We start from the raw sequence: 8,017 nt of genomic DNA, 5'->3' as shown, positions 1-8,017 counted from the left end.
ATCAACAGGCACTGCCGCGCGGACCGTACATGGGCGGGTGGTGGTGTGGATGGGGTGATATGAGATTGTTCGGCCGTTTTTTTTTTACATATACATGGATTAAATATGCCTGCCTAATTATTTTTCTATAGCCTAATGAAATAATATTAGATTAAAATTCATCAGGCTATTTTTGGTACCCCCTTAGCACTTGGTGCCCTACGCACAGTGCGTGATGCGCGTGGTGGGAGCGGCGGCGCTGTCTGCACTCCCGGCTGCTCATATAACACTTGATAAAGCAAAACTATAGAGTTACATTTGAGATTTTAAATTACAGTTACTATTTATTTCATCATTTGTTTACTAATTTACTTTTGATGCCTTTCCCCTAATTTACTGTCTGTCTGTGTTAGTTGCTTATTTTATTTTTTAAATAAACACACACATACACGCATAGCACACACACATACACACACACACACATACACGCATACAAGCGGCACACACACATACATGCATACAAGCACGCATACACACACGAACAAGTGCATGCACACACGCATACAATCACACAAACACACAGACGAAAAATAGAGAGAATAATATGTATTTGTGTATCCGAAAATGTCTTACAGTTTTCTCAATTGTTTACACACATTTTCTGAAAGCATGCCTCATACTCTCAGAACTCTACACACAAATAAAAATAAAACACAAACACAATGGGGCAAAACCCCTCAATTCTCCTGCAAAATGAAACTTTACATTCAAAACAATGTTCTTTCTTCTCAAAATGGTATTTTGTTTTCAAATGACACATACAAACCATCATATGAATAGACATTTTTGAATAGACTCTTTATAAAACACTATGATGAATGGAAAACACTTCTCCATTCATCATAATGACTTTGGTCTTTATTTGGTTCAGTGTTACACTTACTACAGACAGTACATACATAAGTGTGATGTCAAATATTTGTAGAATATATATATATATATATATATATATATATATATATATAAAATAGTTTTTATAGTCAGAACACACAAAAACACGATAACAAATATATTTTATTTTTCCAACAAAAATAATGTACAGTGTACATCCCAACCAACACAAAGTTGCACATACAGTGGTGTACATTCAAAACAACAGAAGAATTGACTGTATACAGTTACAGAAAATAAACTATGCTGCATCTTCTCTTGGGTTTGGGTCTGACCACAGAACCTCATCCACATCACAAACAATGTTTTCCCTGGCGAAGCATCGGGGGAAATATCGGCTAGCACGTCGAGTCCAGCCATGAAAAGCATCAGCTGCTATATGTCCACATGCGTCTTCCATAGCTTGGAGAAGGACTATACGCGTTTGTGACAGGTGTTTGCACATGTGATGAGTCAGTGTGGATATTTGAATGGCAGTGTGTTCCTTGTGGAAACAAGAGATTTTTCTGCCCAAAGATTTTGCCAAATGCAGAGAATTGTGTGTAGTGTTTTGAAAATCAAAGTGTCTTTTAGATCTACAATGTGAGTGTAAAGCAGGAATTGTGCTTGTAGTTTAGCAGAATTGGTTCAGGTGGTTGGTGAATGAGTTACATGTTATGGCCATTGTGTCTCAAGTACCAATATTTGTGTGTAAACAATTGAGAAAAACTGTAATAAATGAGATTTCCTAGATCGCTACATGCTTGAGGATTGTCAAAGAAGGACACAACGCGACTCGTAGATTCAATATGATTTTATTTTTTTAGGAAAGAAAGAGAGAGAGAGAGAGAGAGAGAGAGAGAGAGAGAGAGAGAGAGAGAGAGAGAGTCTAGTATGAACACTGATCTTGTCTCTTGAGTTCTCTAGAGACTGTTTGACTGTTATCTTTGTGTTTGGCCTCACAGGTCACTGAGACCACTGAGCTCCACTCCTGCTCAGAGAGAGTCAGACTGCTGCTCCAGCTGTACAGACCGTTCTTCTCCAGGAGCCCAACACTGCTGTCCTGAGATCTGCTGCTCCCGTCCACCTTCCACATCACACTCCAGTCTGAGGGGAAACCCTTGTTGAGCAAACACATCAGTGTTGCTGTTTTCTTTGTGGAAATCTCTTCACTGGAGGGCGGCAGGACGCTCACTGTAGGACGAGTGAAGCCTGACAAACACACAATAGTCACAAAGTCACAAACAACTTCAGTCTCTACATGATAAACATCAAAGATCAAAATAATCAAATAAAACACGTTTTAGTTTTGGTACTTTCTAGTGACTTTCATTCATGTTGATCTGAATGTTCATGCAGTTTGCACACTTTTTAGAAACACTTTTACAATCAAAGGAAAACTAACGTTAAATCATTCATGTAGAAACATATAATCTTTATGATGTATATTCATTATATTTAATAAACATAAAATACCTGTAACATGATCAGTTTATAAAATAGTCATAATTATAATTCAAATGTTTGGTTATTAAATCTAAATCTCTCTCTATATAACAAATTTATTTCAGCAATGCAAGCTTTTATCAATTGTATTTCACTCGAAACAAATGTACTATTAAAAAATGATGAATCAAAAAATATAGTTTAATCAATAAGTTGAATCCATATTAATACACACATTTCTTTCTTTCTTTTCATGTTCATTTTATAAATCATTGAATTGTTTTTACTCACAATTTAAAGCAGAAAAGAAAACTCAGCGGCTTTGTTTTAAAAGTTCAAAATGCACTAGAACACTGTGCAAATGATTAAAAGTGATTTATTAAACTACATAAATATGCTGAAACCTTCGTCTCATTTTATATTTCACAGTTGATCTTTATATTTAAAAGCAGAAATCTGTTGTATTATATTATTATTGAATTATTTACTTACTGCCAACATCCAGTCTGGTGCCGCCGCCGAAAGTGTACCACAGTGATACAAACTAATAGAGCGACTGTACAAAAACCTCTGAACGCTTCAGTAACTATAAACACATCACAAACACATCTCTACACTTTATCACACATCAAACACATTTCATTTCATTTAACTGTTTGTATACGTCTTAAATATGAACCTATTTTAAAAAGTGAATACACAGTATTTATATATATATTTATTCTCGTATGTATAGAAAAATTACTCCAAACTTAAACGTAACAGATGATTCAGTGATGCTTTATAGTTCACTATTGAATGCTCATGTGACGTTTGCTTTAACAAGAATATTCCTCTGAATTTACACTTACAGGAGATTCATAAACTCAAAGTATGATGGGACAAGGAACAAAGTCATAATATGACAAGAAAAACATTGAAAGATGTAAAGAGAACCGATAAACTTTGTCACTCCTCCATATACACAACTGTGTATACACACAATAACACATCTAACATCACAGATCCATATAACACCTGATCAATAAATAACACACATGAAATGAAACAGCAGTAAAACAATGTGATTTAAATACTACAGACAATGTGCAGAATTGAAAACAGTGTTTGTGTGCGTTGATGTAAATGATGTAAATGTAGAGAGTGAGTTTGCATTGTGATCACGTGCTTCAGTGATCTGAGAGTGTTTATAGTGCTGTGAGTTTAACACTTCATGACTGACAACACAACACAACACACAAACCAACAAGAACAACAATGACGTTCAGCATCATCTTCATCTGGACACTCACAGTGTTTGCTCAAGGTTTGTGTAGTAACATTTTCATCATTATTATTCATTCATTGAAGAGTGAAATCTTCATTTCTTTCAGTGTTTCTTATATTTCATGTTTGTTGTTTCTTTCAGTGTGTAGAGGACAGTACACTGTTACTCAGACTCCATCAACAACAGCAGTTCAACCAGGACGAGATGTTCAAATAAACTGTAAAGTCAGCAGTAACGTGTATGGTGGATCTTACTTACACTGGTACTTACAGAAACCTGGAGAAGCTCCTAAACTCCTCATATATGCTGCATCAAACCGCAACACTGGAGTATCATCTAGATTCAGTGGCAGTGGATCAAACACAGATTTCACTCTGAGCATCAGTGGAGTTCAGACTGAAGATGCAGGAGATTATTACTGTCAGAGTTTTCACTATCCAGGTAGCACTCGAGTGTTGACACAGTGATAAAGAGTCGAACAAAAACCTCCGTCAGTCAGACTGAACAGTGACTGCACTGATACACCTCACACATACTGCAGCTGCTCATACAACACAAACACACACAACACTGATCACTAATAACACAATATCATTCCGAACATAAATCATGTTGAATATATTTTGTATTTATAAAGATAATCAAAGATTTCTGTAACATTTATTTATTACACCTGTAAAAAATGACATGTGATATTTATTTTAAAAAATATCGTAACAATACGACACAAAATATATTGAGGTACTTTAAAACTTTTTTTATATATTAATACAGATAAACATTTATCAATAAACAGTAAACTACAGTAATGTCAAGCATAAACATATGAATCAATTAAAATATGACCAATGAATAAAATCCTGTTCATATAAAGTAGTTGGTATAGTAACAGTTGGTATTGTTTTCTATGAAGTAAACTAAATATCATCAGGTGTGATTGTTAGAATTGTTATGGATGAATTAATGTCTTCATGCAGTGGCGGAGCCAGGAATTCTTCATAGGGGTGGCCAGGCAGGGGCCAGTAGTTACTCTGGGGTGGCACAAAAAACATAATTTTGCAAACATACATGGCACTTATCCAACCTTAAAATACTTTTTAAAGTATTGTATGTGCCCAAATTACAATGATGTATAATGTACAAGAGCTACAATGGAAGTTCTTTATTAAAGTTTACCAAGTTATTTAATAAAATAAAACTTCACTTTGAAAACAGAATAAATATCTCCCAATGATAATAAAAAGTTTAAAAAGGACCAGAAATGATTAACTGAAGTGAATTTTATTTCAAGTGCAAACTATGAACATTCAGCAAACTTACAAGCTGTTTCCAAATTACATGTCACTAGTTACACTAGTACAAACAACCTACAATAGTTTGATTCTACTGTTATTGTGCTTTAAAGCAAATAAGTTGACAAATTCATCAAAGTTCAGAGACTTGGCTCTCCTGGACTCCACACTTAAGACACCTAGATTGCTCATCATTCATGGTTAAGCGCAGGTAACTCTTCACTAGTTTGAGAGTAGAGAAGCTCTCTCACATCCAGCTGTACTCACAGGAATGGCAACAGCAATTTTGCACAGTATAAAGAGCTCGTGAAATACCTCTTTAAATGGCTCAATAAGTACAGTCAAATCTACAACGCTAGTGGGTTTTTGTTTGCCAGCTTGGACTTTTCTCTCCAGAATTCTTTTCATTTGGTGAAGTTCATGTTTTAGGTCATCTAGGTTGCATGAATAGTTAGAGGCAAATGGAAAAAGTTCTTCCTCATGACAAAATGTTGCACTATTGGGGTTCAGAGCTTGGATTCCCATCATAATTTCACAGTTTGGTCTTGAGAATTGTCTGTTTAACTCACTCAGCATATTGTCAAGCACGGGGTAGACTGTATCGGTTCGAAAAGTGTCTTTAGTACTTTCTGAACTCCATGGAGCTTTGAGCTCTGTTTATTCTTTCTTTTTGGAGCTGGCTCGGTTTCAATGTTGCATTGTTCAGCAGTGTTTAAGACATCTTTCCAGAGTCCTTCAAAGTAGGATTCATCCCTGTAACACTGAAAACGATGCATAAGAGCTTCAATTAGGTCCAGGGCTGAACCCAAATCAAGAGAAGGTGATTGAAGAATATCAGAGAGACATCTTGTGTCACCAAATAGCTCAGTGAAAGTCACTAAAAGACCAATAAATTCCAGGTCCATTTGAGCAAGAAGTCCACGTGCATCAACGGTTCTATCTCCACTCCTTTCTTCAGATATTTCCTCAAGCAAACGAATTACAGCAGGTAATCGTTTGAGTACAGTATTGCAAGCCATATATCGACAAGCCCACCTTGTGTCACTTAATTTTTGCAGCTCTCTGGGTGGACTATCATACGTTTCTTTTTGTATGTCAAGCCATTTGTTATGAACATAGGAGCCTGACATGAATGAATACAGTCTCTGCAAAATTGTAAAGAAACATTGAGCTTGGGGGACTGCTTTCACAGTGTCAACTAACACTAAATGAAGGCAATGGGCATTGCAATGTACATAAAATGCCTGCTTTGTCACCTCCTTAATACGAGACTGAACGCCAGAGTGCTTACCACTCATTACGGAGGCACCATCATAGGCTTGCCCAACCAGGTTACTCCTGTAATCCAAGCCATATTTCTCAAGGATATGGATTATTTTTTCTGTCAGTCCTGCAGCATCAAGGTGCTCTGCAGCTTCAAAATGTAAGAAGCTTTCCTTTACTGCTCCTTGGTAGTAATATCTTAACACCAAAGAGATCTGTTCTTTTTTTTGGTATCTTTAGTTTCATCAGCCATAATGGCAAACACCTCACTTTCCTTGACTTCATTAATGATGGAGGCACGCACCATTTCTGCCAATGTGTCCAAATTTCATTCTGAATATGATGACTTGTGTATTTTGCATTTTGAGGCCCCACCAATTTCTTTTTAACAGTTGGGTCATGGTTGCCGATGAGATTTAATATTTCTAAAAAGTTTCCCTTGTTGTCAGCATCAGCTGTCTCCCTGTGACCCATCTGAGATATATTCTGGGTTGCAGTTAACAGCAAGACTTCTGCTACAGTTTTTATGTATGTTCGATTTTCCTCTATTTGTTTTTTGTGCTCTTTATTTAATATAGACATTAAAGAGGAATCAGTCTTTTTTCTTCTTTCAAATTCCTTCCAAGCCATCATTGCATTTATGTGTGCCTCAGACTTTGCATGTCCAGCAAATCCACCATCTCTGAATGTTGCCTTTTTCCAATACTTATATCCCACAACAGTTTTAAAGACTGAATCTGTGTTTAGAAGGCCAAAGTTTCTACAAGTGAAACAGTACACTGAGTCCTGGCACTGGAAGTATTCTATCCATGGGTGTAAATTGTACTATGAGGCTTGAAAGTGTCTTCGTCTGTCACCATGGAGAGTCCTGGGAGAGACTTTAAGGTGTCGCTGGACTGGACCATCAGCTCTTGATGTGGAAATGTCTAGAACAAGAAATAAATGGTGACAGAACAATAATTAGCTATAGAAATTATTTTACACATTAGAAAAAAAAGAAAAAAAACAGTTTTTCACCATCATTTACTCCTAACATTTGACTGAGGTTCTTTAATAAACCTGAAAATAAGACTCATTTCATTTCAAACACTTTATCCCCAAGGTGCACATTGTGTTATTTATTACTGTATGATGTTTTTAAGTAGCTTATATTGTTTGCGTGACTCTACGTCGCTTTGTGAATTGCCCCTTGGGGATAAAGTATTTGAAATGAAATGAGTAAATACTTTCACGCTTATAATCAAAGTATGTGTGATAGGTAGTTTACCTGGAGGTCCTATTGGGTCAGTTTTGGTTAGTTGGCTCCTCTTCATTCTCAAAGTCTGTCTCCTGAACTGTCTGAGAAAGTGCTAGAAAACAAAAATCAGTCTCAGTTTAATATTATTCATTTCTATATCACTTGTATCAAAACATATACCAGTAAAGTAGTCAAGTGTGTGAGTGGAGGTATACCTAACATTTCTCTTGTGGTTGTGCTCTCTGGAAATTCTGCTCCCTCACTCTCTGGGTCAGTCAGTTCTCTCTCTCTATCATTCTGCCTATTATTCTCCTGTGTCTTAGTGTCATTTGGCTGCTTCTTGCTACTCTTCCTGAAGAAGGATGCTATATCTGCTGCCTTTCTCTTCATGTTTTCACTGACTGACTAACATAAATACAGATCAAAACATTAGCAAAGCATTTCAACATTAACATGTTTGAAAAACCGCAAATAATTTAGGATTATTATTTAGCAAAGATTCAATGATTTTGTTGTAGGTACCTAATTTTATCTTTTCCTCACTTTATCTATATCTATAACTCTGCGTCATGCGCATGACGACGCAAATATGATGCGAGCACA

At 36.1% G+C, this 8,017-nt stretch overlaps 1 gene segment (V, D, J or C); it reads right to left on the bottom strand.

Moving 5' to 3' along the window:
* Window positions 1-1,709: 1,709 nt before the first annotated feature.
* Window positions 1,710-2,883, bottom strand: LOC306890385 (Ig lambda chain C region-like). The segment is given in 2 exons: window positions 2,848-2,883; window positions 1,710-2,121 (listed from the first exon to the last, which is right to left on the bottom strand).
* Between the last annotated feature and the right edge of the window lie 5,134 nt (window positions 2,884-8,017).

Source organism: Barbatula barbatula (genome assembly GCF_947034865.1).
Source record: "Barbatula barbatula genome assembly, chromosome: 25".
NCBI classification, from domain to species: Eukaryota; Metazoa; Chordata; class Actinopteri; order Cypriniformes; family Nemacheilidae; genus Barbatula; species Barbatula barbatula.
Note: the sequence above shows the minus strand (reverse complement) of the source record. Positions and strands in the feature narration are given on the sequence as shown.